A 15778-nucleotide genomic window follows, 5' to 3' on the forward strand; every position below is an offset into this window, starting at 1 on the left:
ATGAATCAATCAGTATGGTGAAACTTGGGGGAGTTCACCGCGATTCGGGGAAGTGCACTGAGATTTTGGGGAGTCTAGACTGGCTCGAGGTCACAAGGAAGGGGGTATGGCCCCGAGCTCCCCGGTCTGCACTGCACAGACAGACAGAGGCACAGGGCAGGCGTAGAGAGAGATGTATGGAGGACGATAGCATTTTGACGGTAATACACGCACGCACACACGCTCCCACAGTTTAAGACACGTCTGGAAATGAATGGCGAATTCATTTCCTCATTGGCGAGACTTTGGCACGCTATGTAGAGACCGGTTCGAAACACGTACAAGCCAGTAATGCATGCACTAGGGGTGGGACAAAATTTCGATACTCACGGTATCGCGATATTTCCACTTGTGATACGTTATCGATACACTGGCACCAAGTATCGATATGTTTATTAAAAAAAATAAAAATAAAAATAAAATAAAATAAACAGGCTAAAATATTATGCTGTGTGTGGTAGTTGAAACATAGTTTCAAGTTGACGTTTATTTTAGGGATGGGCAATTCTAGCAAAAACACTATTCGAAATTCGCTGGCCAAAGTCGACTTTTAATCGAAATTCGGGGGGGGGGGGGGGAATGTAAAAAATAAAAATAAAAATAAAACATTTTTTTTTTTTTTGTGAGTGAAATGTTGTATTGTCTCCCCTGATTCTAAGTCTAAGGCTTTATTAATTAATAGAAAAAGCTTCTGCTGTGGATTTTTAGCTCAAACAAGCATTGCACCACTGAAGTAAAGAACATGTTACATGACATTGACATTTTCGAAAATAAAAAACAGTTTTGACAATCATGAGTGGATCATTAAATATTTAGTAGGCTCAGGTCTGAGTGCCAAAGGGGTGCCAAAGTCACCCCCTCTCCCTCTTCATGGGATTTCATCCGCCATTCATTTTTCCATGAACCATGCTTAAAATGCTTATAAAAATTGTTTTACTTGCTCAAACCAAGCGATTCGACTCTACTTAGAATCAGGGGAGACAATGCAACATTTTACTCAAAAAAAAAATAAAAAAAAAATTGAATTTCGACTTTCAATAATAAAAGTCGACCTTGATAATAACAACGATTATTCGAAAATTCGAAATTCGATGCCCATCCCTAGTTTATTTATGTTTGTAGTTGAAACAAAAACATAAATACTGTAGGCTACATGAATGGAAATGTTTGCTCATTAATATCTACTTTTAGAAATTATATAGGTAGGTAGGTTATATAGGTTTTCTTGTTTTAATAATAATAATAAAAAGACTTAATGTGTAACTTTTCCTCCGTGGTATCGGAAATGTTATGAGTGAGTGAGTGAACTCTGAGAGAGTTCATGTCAATTCTGCTAATAAATACATAATACCTGCTTCTTGCCTTTTAGGGGTATTTTTTTCTCTTCAGTTACACAGGTATCGTGATGTATCGTCTTCCAATATATCGATTATCGCAGAATCGCTGTATCGTGATAATATCGTTATCGAGGGCCAAGTATCGTGACCATATCGTATCGTGAGCTACTCAGCGATTCCCACCCCTAGCATGCACGCACGCACACACACACGGCACGGATGGGCACGCGCACGGATGCAAGCACGGGTCGGACATGCACAAACCACACCGTTTATTTCAACACCTGGCTGTGATTTTCATTTTTCAATAAAGGGATTTGAAAGACTTTCAAGACGTTCTGCAAACAAAATGTATCTCACCTGAGTAACCTCTCCTAACAAAAATGCCAAAATGAAGGCAACCAAAGGCCTGGAAAAACCCTGGGGAGATATAGGAGATACCTGTGGATAGATAGAAACAACAAAGAAAACGAGATATGAATTTAATGCTGGAACGAACATCTGAAGGATCTGCGCTTTATGCAAAGCGAACTGTTACCGGTTGAATTATGCCAATAGTCAAGTTCACAGAAGTCACACTGCTAACAATCCTTCAAAGCATCTTCAAGCAGACACTGCACTACATGTCCCTTTGCAGTCATCTTGAGCGCACTCACCTCAGTGAGCCCAGCTCACGAGTCCAACAACAAGGAAGGCAGCAGCCAAGTGCCTGGAGAGCCCCTGGGAAAGAGCCAGACCTGAGGAGGGTGAAGCACAGAGTGAAGAGAGATGAACAGCCCTCTAGATTATAATGCAGTAGATACAGTCAGTCAGCCATGGAGGAGGAGCAGATTAAACATCTTGTCCCTTTGCTTGTTTTCCCTTGTCTTTCTTCTTTCCCTTGTCATGACAGATTATATGAGTCTCTTGTCTTCTCAATGCAACTGATGGACAGAAGTTACTGCTCCTGTTGCAGCTAGTGTTCACTGCAGTTGCATTGGAGGTTTGATTATTCCATTTCAAATGTCTCCAGTCCAATCGTGGAAGCTAGCTAGCTAGTTCAGTAGATTAATGCCAAGTTCCTTGGTTTACTGATAAGGTAAGTCGTGTCACTTTACAACACTGGATTGTTGGATTTAGGTTTTGCAAACGGTCTGATCAGTGCAAGTCGGCTTCAACCTTTGTTGAGGATGTAACATTAGCGTAGTCTGTGTTTGTTGTAGTAGTGAGCTATGATGACCTCACACGTCGGTGTTTGTTGTAGTAGTGAGCTATGATGACCTCACACGTCGGTGTTTGTTGTAGTAGTGAGCTATGATGACCTCACACGTCGGTGTTTGTTGTAGTAGTGAGCTATGATGACCTCACACACGTCGGTGTTTGTTGTAGTAGTGAGCTATGATGACCTCACACGTCTGTGTTTGTTGTAGTAGTGAGCTATGATGATGTCACACGTCGGTGTTTGTTGTAGTAGTGAGCTATGATGACCTCACACGTCGGTGTTTGTTGTAGTAGTGAGCTATGATGACCTCACACGTCGGTGTTTGTTGTAGTAGTGAGCTATGATGACCTCACACGTCGGTGTTTGTTGTAGTATTGAGCTATGATGACCTCACACGTCGGTGTTTGTTGTAGTAGTGAGCTATGATGACCTCACACGTCGGTGTTTGTTGTAGTAGTGAGCTATGATGACCTCACATGTCGGTGTTTGTTGTAGTAGTGAGCTATGATGACCTCACACGTCGGTGTTTGTTGTAGTAGTGAGCTATGATAACCTCAGACACGTCGGCCATTTTCAACAGTGTTGGTGGGAAACTGAACCTTCAGAGCAATAGTAGAAGTCCTAGTGTTGTCTACCATACAAACATTGATGATTGATCATTTCACAGACTGCCCACTGAGAAACATATTCCAAATGAATGGGTCTGAAGAATCTGGAGGGTTCACATTTTGAGATTACCGTTAGTAACGAGATTCTAGTAGTTAGCAGCTCCATTAAGCGAGCCAATTCCCACTTAAATTCAAGCCAATGTTCAGAATGTTCCCAAGACTGCTAGCGTGTCCTGTTTCCAACCCATCTGCAAAGAGACAGTGACAAAGTGCAGGTCTGCTTTTCTTCACAATGCAATCTACAGAAATCATAAAAGTCAACTGTGGATAAACCAAATACTTTGTCCGGAAACGTATTTTCTCCACGTTTCCTTTCGTTTCCTGGGCCCTGTTCTCTGTCTAAGCCCACTGAGAGGAGACAGTGACAGAGTGTGGCTGGAGAGGATCTTGGCTGTGTGGGACCAGATGGGTGATGATGGATGAGGTGGAGTGGAACATTTGTGGGGTCACAACACCCGATGCTCAGCATACTTGCCGTCTCTAAGCCAGGGTTTCTTAAAACTATGGCCTGAAATGTGCTGTGGCTAAAATTGCGGATGATCCCACACAAGAAGACTAATAATAACCTGCATTTTACTGAGCCTGCATCTCTAGATAAGAATAAAGTTCCACATTTGAAACCGTTTAAGAACCCCGTCTCTAAACGGAACCAAGTCTCTAAAGTGCTAGAAATGCATTCGGGTGCCTTTTGACTGCTGGGTTACTTTGCTAAAAGGTGGAGTCAAGCGTGCCTTTCCTTTGTTCTGCTTTCTCTAACGCAGCGCAACGACTTTCCAGAACCAAAGATGAAGAACTGGGCTGAGCTCCAGATCATGCTGGAAGTCTCCTGGAAGAGCCTGAAGTGACCCAGTGAAAGCAAACAGACCAGGCCTGTATGATTTACGTTTCTTACGCAGTGGGTACGAAAGGAAAGACAAGATAAAGGGGGATGATATGTGACCCAGGTCATGAGCCAGAGTGTATGTAGCCTGTAAGGTCACCGATACATGGCATGACCCACACCCTCTAAGAATAGCAGCCCTGATATAGGACCATCAAGTCAAGTCTGACATGAAACCTTGATGTTGTTGTAAAAGGTCAAACTGGTCTTAGATCTGCACACTTATTGGTCACATACAATACGTTCTTGAACTTTCTTAACCCAAGGGCCAAAGTGAAAAAAGACAAGTCTGTTTTACTCCAGAATTACACAATTCAACTCTTGGAGAACAATGGACAATGCTTTGTTGATTAAAAACCAACACTAACAGCCTTGGTCCCAGCCTTGAGTAGAATAAACATTTTCAGAACTTGAGAAGAATCTCTGAATAATTCTCTTTTGCTTTGATGCATGCACCTCGGAAGAGTTCACAAAATATTACTAAATGTAAACAAAACTTTTTCAGATTCCAGAGTCGTATAAATCTCTGCAAGACAACCGCCACATGCTGAGAGCAGCAAAAACCTCTTCCATGCAATGAATCACGATGTAAACAAAGCAGGTAACGAGACGAGACGACAGCGTTTGGAAGTGGCTGGAAACAGAAGATCATTTTTCTCTTCAAGTCTTGAAATGAGCTTTGGTAAATCGAAGTGCAAGATGCTTACTAAGCTTGTTATACGCGGCTGTCATCTGGAAGCTAATGACAAACACCTTAGAACCGGGCGACCCACCAAACATGGGAGTCTGAGCTGTGTCGTTGCAATAATATACTATAGAGACTTGTAAATGCTTCGCCGAGTGTTTTATAGTTTCTGGCATTCATTTTAAATACATAGAAGACATAAGCCAGCAGGATGTCACCTCTAAAGATGTGTTCCAGCCTCTGGCTTCTTGTACTGGCTTTTTAAAATGGGACAAAAAAAAGTTCTTGATAGAATTGAACGTCGAGTGGCAGCAGACCTGCAGCAACTTGCTTTTGTTTTAAATTGGCGTTTTGAGCCCGGCTAATTGGTTTACAGCAGGCTTAGCTAACAGCTACAGTAGCTAGTTAAAAAGCCAGCTGCCAGCTTGTCCTCATGATGTAAAATATAACTATAACTATAGCGTTCCATTGAGTCCATGGGCTCTATCGTCCCACCAGCCTTAAATTAGCGCTTAGCGGCAGGCGCAGCGCATATTAGTGGGCGTGGACCGGCGCACTGCCTATTCTCGTGTCGGCGCTACACGCGGCCTTAAGCATTATAACCACGCCTTTTAAGCGTAGAATTATTCACACCGTGCTCATTGGATAAGTGCAGTAAACAAATCACAATGTCCCTTTCATGTTCCATTCCACGGAGCGATCCAATCCGCTCAGAAAAGACCGACCAAAGCGCTCTGAGCTCCCCCCTCCCTCTTTCATCCCCGTCTGTCTCCATATATATTATTCCACATTATTATGCTTCTCAAACCAATCTCACTGCAGTTTAAATACAGCAAGCATGTAAATATGCTACACTATAGCAAGATCAAAGTGAAAAGAATGTTCTAAACGCATCGGCTAGAAAAAATATAGCCTATCCCTGGCTGGATGTCATGATGAGATTAGATTGGTGAAAGTTTGGGCAAAATCGTTTTCTCTCGCTACCTTTTCTTCATGGCAGAGGAGAGCTGTGCGCAATTACGCAGTCATATCTCTGGCGCACTGAATAAGGCCTGGTTTTGAAAAGCGCTAAACGCTAAATTAACGCCAGGGAAGAAGATAGCGTTAGGCCGGTATTTAAGGCCGAAACGCCCATTCTGGCACTGCGCCACGCCTCTTCTTCTAGGCAGGCGCAAGGCACGTTTTCTTCCGTTTAATGCCAGTTTTAGCGCCTAAGGCCAGTGGGAAGATAGGGCCCTATATTGTCATCCTTCTATTTTATAAAGAAAATTCAAAAAACGTGGCACAAGAAAGCTTGGCAGGCCAAAAGTATAACAATGGAGAGAAAAAGGAGCTTCTTGGATACTTGGAGCAAGTTTTAATCGTGAAGTAAAGTACGTGTGTGCTGAAACAATTTAACAAACAATGTTCAATCATTATGTATAAACCGGGGCACAAAACGCAACGCGTTTAAAATGCGTTGCATTTTGTGGCCCGGTTTATACTGATGACTGCACACAGGCACCTGATGGCAAACGAGGAAGTAACTTCAGGTACTCTTGGTTAGTTTGGTTAATCTTTGTTAGTTCTGGGTGTGTGTGGATTTACTTCGAAAATGACCGTTTCCAGTAACTTTGGATTATTATTTCATCACGTGGTGAGTACACGAGTCACAACATGTACATGTGAGTGTTTGTGGCGCTGTTGGAATGTGTATTTTGGGCGACTGAACGGGAGTAGGCAAAAGTACCAGAGACTGCCATTGTAGCGCTAAGCTAAGTAGCAGCGAGGGCTGTGCCGCTCTTTGTACTGCGCGCACAGTGACTATAAAGGCATTCACATTCTCCATTTACTGTCGGCAATATGGTAATCTCCCAAAATGTTGGCGTATCCCTTTAACCCCATGTTATCTGTCCTAATCTTGTAAATTTGGGTATTTCAAACAGGTGATGTCAAGAATTATTTGTTCGTACTATTTGACCCAAGTCTGAAGATGGGGTAGTGGATGGATCCTGGTTGAAATACGAAACAAAATATCACCATAATACTCCTATAACATTCCTCCTGGGATATACTGTTTGTGGTTATAGAGGTTTTATGACTGGATACTTCATGGTCTTTTTGCTGTGTTATTTGTGTAGCCTCCTACATTTTATTACAGGATTACAAAGTTTTTGTTTGTAAAGCCCAGAGACAACAGCTGAGCGGCAACTCAGCTGTCCCACAACCAAAAGGGAAGCGATGCATGACAGAGATAGACCAGGAGAGGTGTGTGTGTGACGTGTGTGTGTGTGTGTGTGTGTGTGTGTGTATGTGTGTATGTGCATGTGTGTGTGTGTGTGTGTGTGTGTGTGTGTGTGTGTGTGTGTGTGTGTGTGTGTGTGTGTGTGTGTGTGTGTGTGTGTGTGTGTGAGACAGGAGGGCTACAAGAGGGTGTCCCTTCATTTACGGTACTCACTGGCTTTCGCCTTATATTGGAAGAACAAAGTATGGATGTTTACTCAGACACTACAGCAAGAGTTGTGTCTTCCTCATGCCATGTAAGATTTGTGTCTTCTTCATGCCATGTAAGTAGAAAACAACACAAAACCATGGACAGAATGAAATGACCACTGAATGAAGTAACAGTAAAAGTCTTCAACAGACTTTGACAGAGCGCTCCTGCAGCGTGAACGCTCAACACAGTCGCTCCACACGGACTCAATGAGGAGTTTGACACGTGTTGTATTAGTAAGTGTTGTAAAAGTGTTGTATTGTGTATCCCCTCATACACATACATGTACATATCATGCCTGTCCCTTGTAGCCTACATAATAAGCTTTTTTCTCTTTTCCTTGTTACATTTATAATTTATTATTAAAAAAAATTATTTGATTATTTTATTTGACAGGGACAATGGACAGTCAGAAACTGTCCCAGACTTAGCTAGGAAGCTAAATTTCATCTGCAGTCCCTGGGTCCCTAGATGATACAAGGACAGAAGTATGTCTTCTCTATGCTCTTGTTGATCACATGCATCTGTTATATGATTTTCTATATTTTGACGTCACCACTGCGTCAGACACTTCTTCCGTGTGCCACGTCACCTCACCTGTGTCACGCATGCTCTTTTATACAGGTGCGGCAGCCACACACCCAGCTAATACAGCCTGACCAAGACCAGCGAGGTTGAAACGCGTTGCGTTTTGTTGCCCGTGATTTTGTTTGAAGATGTACATTGTTAGTAAACTTGTTCAGTACACTTGTACATTACTTCTTAATTCAAATGTGATCCTAATATCCAAGAAGCTCCTTTTTTCTATTTTGTAGTAACAGTAAAAGTCAAATCAAGCAGTTTCTTTTTTGCCGAGGACCCCCTGGGAGTCTATCGAGGACCGCTGGTGGGCCCCGGACCACGCTTTGGGACACAGTATGGAATCGTAACTGGATAACCAGGGGCCTATCAGCTCGCTGGCTGCTTTGGCCCGGGGTCAGAGGTCAAAATGTTACGTGTTGTGTCACACACACAGGACAGCTTGCTGAAAAGGAACCGTAACAGAGGTGACGAATGGAGTTATACTAGGGATGCACGATGACATTGGCATGTCATCACTATCGGCCCATAAAGGATTTAAAATGAAATATGCATTGGCCCAACATGACACTTCTGCTGACATCACAGGCCCAAATCCAAGCTTATATAAGTAGGATGAATCTGTTTTGTTTTAATAAAATAAAATAAATAGCAGGGGGTTCGTATCTGGAGGAACCTCTGTGGGAGCACGGGGAGAACATACAAACTCCGCACAGATAAGCCCTTTTGACGAGCCCACCTGGGCAGTAGGCACTGAGGACGTGGGGATGGCGACACACCCTCAGCGCCCACAGGGGTCCCAGGCGGGAATCAAACTCAGGACCTTCTTGCTGTGAGGCGACAGCGCTACCGCTGCACCACCGTGAAGGTAAATGTTAAAAAAGATATGGAATGTTTTTGCATAACCTAAGTTGAAGTAGTTTTCTTATCTTGATGTTCTCTGAAATTAGGCGGGAAAAATGCACGCGTATATAATTGGTATTGCCAATCGGCCAAAACAGTTGGAAAAAATCGGAAAAAACGAATAAACAAACAATACCTAATTTATACTGTGTGTCTTTACAGAATGAAACAAAGTCTGTAGATGCGAGAATGAATGAGCGAGATAAAACTCCTCTCTACATCTACAAAGTGTTGAGATGACACTAAACAGATGACTGAAGAAGCTGTTTTATCTCAGGTTTACAACAGTGAACAACAGAGAATGCTGCGCTGTTGAACAAAACAGAGAGAAAGTGAAGCTAGTGGAGCAGCTCTATATCTCTATGCTGATGGATGTACTGTACAGTATGTAGGTCATGGAAGAAGTGACTGCCAGCGTGTCAGCAGACAACTGTTGCATCTCGCAGCACTTGTTGACTGATTATGCAGCACTTGTTGACTGATTACGCAGCACTTGCTGACTGATTATGCAAGGCGGTGATGAAAATCTCGCCTATACTTTATATCGAACGGCTTTGCTGAACACCCTCGCATTCAACTCTATGCCAACCTGGTGCTTCTGCATGCGTTTTGTTTGAAACCAGTTTCAGACCTGTACTGTACATAGAGGGTGAAAAAAACAGTTATGAGAGTGATCCCTATATGATTAGAACATCCATATATTCTCAAATAACGACAATTACTTAAATCTTAAAAATAAATGAATAAAAATAAATAAGGATAATTACAGTTGCAAATTATAGTGAGGTTAAAACTATTCGTCCGGTTGCTGGGGACCCCCTGGCATCCTGCCAAGGACCCAATTTAGAACAACTGGCTTAACTAATTTCCACACTTAGCCTACTTTTTTTTTATGCCAAGGACCCCCCAAGTACACGCATTTGACTACAGACCCCCATATGATCCGACTTTATGTGAACTTACTAGGAGACCCATTAATTTGTTTATAGTGAGTTTTGTAGTATGTTGATTTACTGTTGAATCAACACCCTACTGTCACTTTGACATGAAACCCTTAAGATTAGAGTATACGTTACCCACTGTTGTGCATTGTGTCATTTCCTGGATTATCTTTGCCCATTGCACTTTATTCTTATGCTGTTACATTTGCACATTCATTCATATTTTTGCACAATCCTGCAAACTGCATAGCTCTTTCATTTAAAAAAAGACTAGCACATACATTATTTTACATACATACATTTTACAAATTTACATGTAGGCCTACATGGTTTTCTTATCATAAATGTATTTTATATTTAGCTTTCTTGTTTGGACTTGCAGTACTTAGGTATTTTCTCTATTTTCTCTGTTAATTGTTATGCACCAAAACTCCAAAGAAAAAGCCCTTGTATGTGTAAACATAGCCTACCTGGCAATAAAGACGATTCTGAATAGGAAGAAAGTAAAAATGTAGGCTAAGTGAAATTAAACATTACTTTTCGTGGAAACCCCAGGGGGGAACCCCTCAAGGAGGCCCCCATCAGGTCGCCGGGCCCCAGTTTGAAAACCTTTCTTTTTGCATTGTTTTTCTCCCCTAATTGAAATGTGTTATTATCCCGTTCATTATTTCATCCTAGGAGCGTTACCGTCACTAATGTGTCCCGCTTTATCTGCGGCGGTATAATTTTTGCATGTATTTCCGTACCTCCTCCAGGCTATTTATAGCTGCGTGTGGACGGTCGGTCCCGCCGGTGGGGTGACAGCAGTGAATACTTTGACCAGATATGGCTTCCTCCAGAGCCGCTGCTCCTCCTGGCTGCTCGGTCCGCTTCGGTGCGAGCAGCACACAGCACAATATTCCTGCCCCGAACTCCACTACTAGACCGACCCGGCCATGACCCGAAGAGATAGTCCGTGAAGAGCCGAGAGGAGAGACGTTGGTGCACACAAGAGTTTCTTCTTTCCTCCAAGCAGCCGGGCTGCTGAGTCGTCTCTCGGCCGAGGCGAGCTCCTCTCTCTCCCGCAAAGGGCAAAGTAAAAACTTCTCCAGGCAGCGAGGTCCTCCTCCTCCTCCTCCTCCTCCTCCTCCTCTCCTCCCCCCACACGGCTGCCCTGTCTGTCACTCCGGTGATGTCATGCAATGTGGCTGCGTCTATTATCGGACAGTACAATGGTTCCCACACCTTAAAGGAACACTCTGCCCATTTTCAACCAGCTTTGCATCATTAGAACATCAGTAGTATATCAGAAAACTGTAAACTGTTTTGAAGTCTGTCATTTAATTTGACAGTTATTGAGTGTTAAAGTGTGGACTGGTCCACACTAACTCAAATTAATAACTCATTAACTCAAAGCAACTCTCAATAACTGTCAAACTAGATGAATGATGAATAGTTTGACAGTTATTGAGAGTTGATTTGAGTTAATGAGTTATTCATTTGAGTTAGTGTGGACCAGTGATGTCACTGGTCCACACTTTAACACTCAATAACTGTCAAATTAAATGACAGACTTCAAAACCGTTTAGTTTTGATATACTACTGATGTTCTAATGATACAAAGTTGGTTGAAAATGGGCGGAGTGTTCCTTTAAAATATCAAATGCAAGGACTTTTCCAAGCCCATTTCCCTCCAATTCAAGGAGCCAATACATAGGATTTGATTACCAAAAGTAAAACTGAGATTTTTTTTTTTTTTTTTTTACGAGAACTACAGGTAGCAGTCTCTCAAGCTCGAATGTGTGAACACTTCCCAACTGTGCCGTTTACCTATTTATTTGTTAATTTACTGTATCAGTCTATGGCCACTTAATAGTAAAAAAAGAAAAATGTATCTTGCACAAAATAAAAGCACTTTCAATGACCCACGCATGTCTATTTTCAAAAACGTTCAAGGCCTTGTTTCCACCCCTATCAAATTCACAAATGTTCAAGGATTTCAAGGTGGAGACATAATCTCCATGTAGGCAGTGACTCTGAATCAATACCAGAAATGACTACAGTACTAGACAGTAGGATGCACCTATTTATATTGGATTTTAGCGCTTTAGAGCAGGGGTGGGCAACTATTTTTCATGGGGGGCCACATGAGAAACACAGATTGTTGCCGGGGGCCGAACAAATATTGTCATGCCGTAACCCATGGATGGGCAACTTTGATGATAGAAAGGGCCACAAAAAAATGTCCTCGCTAGTAGTCGCTACCAGATTTTGCTGAGGGCTGAACGGCACCAGCGCGAAAAATTTAGGGCATTTGTAGCCAGGTTTAGAGGAATAACTCATTTTAAATTAACAGTTGTGATAGTCTTAACCACCAATATTTTATCCTTTTCTCACTCACTCCTACTGTATGTCACCACCAGCTCTTCCTGCAGGGCTTGAAATTAACTTTTTTCACCACCTGCCAATATGGCTGCTAGATTTTAAAGTTACCAGAAAATTAGAATTTCCACTTGCCGAAATGTTTTTCTTGAAATAAACCAGAATATGAGTTGGTTAATTTAAGCATAAGTATCAGTAAGTGGCCCGGGATTCTTAAAGCCTGTGTTGAGGGTCACACAAGAACAAAAATGCACTCTTGAAGCTAAATAAATCCAAAACCAACAAGTTAATTATTTAAATTTCTACTTCAATGTAGAACAGACATTTCTTACACATGAGATTACTTTTAGCCTTTTAGTCATAAATATTATTGAAAGATAGGCTATTGCATATTCCAGACTGAAATGCTATAACAGAAGAGTATTGGCCAGAATGACATGAACATTTGGACACTTATTCAGCGGGTATCTTGCATGTTGCGTTCAGGTGCACTGTAAAAAAAAAATTTTTTTTTTTTTTTTTTTTTTGTGCAATTCCATCGCGGGCCACACAGGGGGCGCCCGCGGGCCGCATACGGCCCGCGGGCCGTATGTTGCCCATGTATGCTTTAGAGTCACTGCATCACATTACATTGGAGCTATTGAAATAAGACATGAATTTGCCATAAAAACTAAAATCCTGTCGCATCACTCCCATCCTGTTCTCACTGCACTCAGATGTTATACTGTTGTGTTTTTTGAGTGTATTACTGTTGCTTGTGTTTTGCTGTTTTGCATATGTATACTTGATTTACGTGTGTAAAGCACTTTGATGCCTATGTTTTGCTGTTTTATATATTCTGTTTTTATGTTTTTGTGTCTTATGTTTCGGGGACAACGGATGGAAACTAGCCTCGCGCTAAATCTGGCGATTTTTACACTTTTATTATGTTCCAGATGTTTTTATCTGTTCCATGGTTATTGTGTTCATCAATTTTGCATTGTCCCGTCTAAATAAATCAATCAAATCAAATCAAATCAAATCACTGGCTCCCTGTGGCCTTCAGGTTTCATTTCAAGGTTCTGGTGACCACTTTTAGGGCCTTGCATGGGGAAGCTCCCTCGTATATCACCGACCTCCTCCAGCCCTATGCTACCAGCCGGTCACTGAGGTCCTCCGACCAGGGTCTCCTGGTCGTACCCCGGACCAGGCTCAAAACAAAAGGTGACCGCGCTTTTAAAACAGTAGCTCCCAAGCTTTGGAACACTGTCCCCCTGGACCTAAGAGCCTCTGCCTCTGTGGATATTTTTAAGAGACAGCTAAAGACCTTTCTGTTCCGGCAAGCCTTCAGATAACCAGTTATTGTTTGTGTTCTGTGTCTTTTATCATGTACAGTATGTATCTTGTTCATCGTTGCTTGTTTTTTACCCGTTTTATTGTAATTTCGACTGTTTCTCTGTAAAGCACTTAATGACCTCGTGCTGTGAAAGGTGCTATAGAAATAAAGAATTACTTACTAAAATAGAAGAAGCACTAAAATACAATATAAAGAGGTGTGGCTTACTTGTCCAGTGTAATAATTTATTGTAAAGACCCTTTTCACGAAAAGGCAGGGTAAACACAGGTGCAAGCAAAACACTAATGAGGGTTTCCAACTTCCAATGGTTGGAATTTGGAAACCCTCAGTTGTGCTACGAGAAGTCTTCAGCTGGTACAGAATGCTGCAGCTAGAATATAGACTAGAAAGTTTAATCATATCACTCCCATTCTGGCCTCGCTTCACTGGTTACCAGTATATGCTAGAGCTGATTTTAAGGTTCTTCTTTTAACATATAAGGCCTTGCATGGCTTTGCACCACCATATTTATTAGAAATTCTTACACTTTATGTACCGGCACGCCCCCTTCACTCTCTCCATGCTGGTCTTCTAGCCATTCCCGTGGTTAAGAAAACGGTTGGTTTGAGAGCCTTTGCCTACCGCGCCCCCTATCTGTGGAACAAACTTCCACTATATGTTAGGGAATCTAGTTCAGTTGACATTTATAAATCAAGAGTGAAAACACCTTTTTTCTCTGCACTACGGCCTTCCCTAGAACTACGGTTGGGTTTGTCACATTTTAAAACACCTTTTATTTGGGATGTATTTTAATGTGGCTGTTTTACTAGTTTTTATTCATTTATTTATTTTATTTGTATTCGAACACCCCTTTTAACTTGTTTTTTCATGTGGCCCTCACTTGTTTGTTTTGTTTGTAAACATCCTTTCAACATTAAGTTTTAGAGCATTGTTTGTTATACTTTGTCCTATGCTACCATGCTTCATGGTGATTTTGCACTTGTAATAAAAATTGATTGATTTTCATTTAGATTAGAGTCAGTGGGTCACATCACATACATTTTAGAAGCTATCTGGGTGGGGGAGGGATCATGCGTTTTCAATAGAAATATTTCTAAGGATTTTACTTTATTTGAGGCCAGCTGTAGCTCAGATAGAGCCGGTCATCCACTAATCGCTTTGGATAAAAGAGGTCAGTGGTTCAATCCCCGCCTCCTCCAGTCTGCATGTCGAAGCGTCCTTGGGAAAGATACTGAACCCCAAATTGCTCCCGTTGGTGTGCCAGCACCCTGCGTGGTAACCTGCCACCATCGCAATGGGTGAATGTACCTACTGATTGTAAAGCGCTTTGGATGAAAGCGCTATATAAATGCAGGCCATTTGCATTTACCGTACTAATCTGTGTTTAGCAGTAGCTCAGATCTCCATCTTGTACCCAAAAAAATTGGGGAAAAAGGCAACAAATACGTTCAAATGAGTGTATTACAGCATTCGACACTGTCCCAAATCAAAATATAAACTGTTTTAATAAAAAACAAAAAAACAGCTTTTTTTTAAACAGCCTTTTTAAACAGCTTTTTTTTTTAAACAACCTGCTTTCTTCGGCCTAGTAAGAGGACAAGGATAATGATAATGATAATAAGGGGACTGCATCTGAAGTGCTGAAACAACTATTTACATGTGGGGTAGATGCCTGCAGTTAAGTCATTTACACAGCAAAAATAAATAAATGTATACATGCACAAAAATAAGGGCAAAGTAAGCCACACAATTACACATGTCACAGCAAACAGCAAACACACAGCAAACTGGAAAAACAGTTCCACATGAAAATCAAATTCAAAAAGTTATAAACAATTAAACAACAAATATACAACACTATGACTTAACTGCAAGGAACAAAGGTTTTGTGTTGATCGAAGAATATAACCATTTTAAGCACAACTGCTCTTCTTTGATGGGGAAGGAAAAGGCAAGGAGATAGTGTGTCTCAACCCCAGTGTGTCTCAGCCCCAATGTTGATTACTATGGAAAAAACTTGCCGGTAATTCAAATTCAGGAAAGAAAAAAAAACTCTTACTTCTTTAACTAATTACAATAGACTACTTGCACAACTCCACTACTTCCTGAAATGAGTAGGGCATCTTGGTTTCCTGTCCTACACTATTGGATGAACTGATTAATGTCAGGTGTGCCTGATCACTGTTGTTGTGACTGCAGCAGTCAGGCACACCTGACATTAATCAGTTCATCCAATAGTGTAGGACAGGAAACCAAGATGCCCTACTCATTTCAGGAAGTAGTGGAGTTGTGCAAGTAGTCTATTACAGAGCTTCAGTCTGGAGTCTCTGTGAACTTTGGCCGAGCAGGCTTCAGTCTTAGGATGGGAGGAAGAA

General features: G+C 41.7%; 1 protein-coding gene across 1 annotated transcript in view; it reads right to left on the reverse strand.

The window, feature by feature from the left end:
• tmod1 (tropomodulin 1) overlaps positions 1-1819 on the reverse strand; it is a 28127-nt gene extending 26308 nt beyond the window's left edge. Inside the window, exon 1 of the mRNA XM_083655907.1 lies at positions 1737-1819. The gene's annotated coding sequence lies outside the window, so the exon portion shown is untranslated. The remainder of the gene's footprint in view (positions 1-1736) is intronic.
• Between the last annotated feature and the right edge of the window lie 13959 nt (positions 1820-15778).

Source organism: Poromitra crassiceps (genome assembly GCF_964638095.1).
Source record: "Poromitra crassiceps genome assembly, chromosome: 19".
NCBI lineage: Eukaryota > Metazoa > Chordata > Actinopteri > Beryciformes > Melamphaidae > Poromitra > Poromitra crassiceps.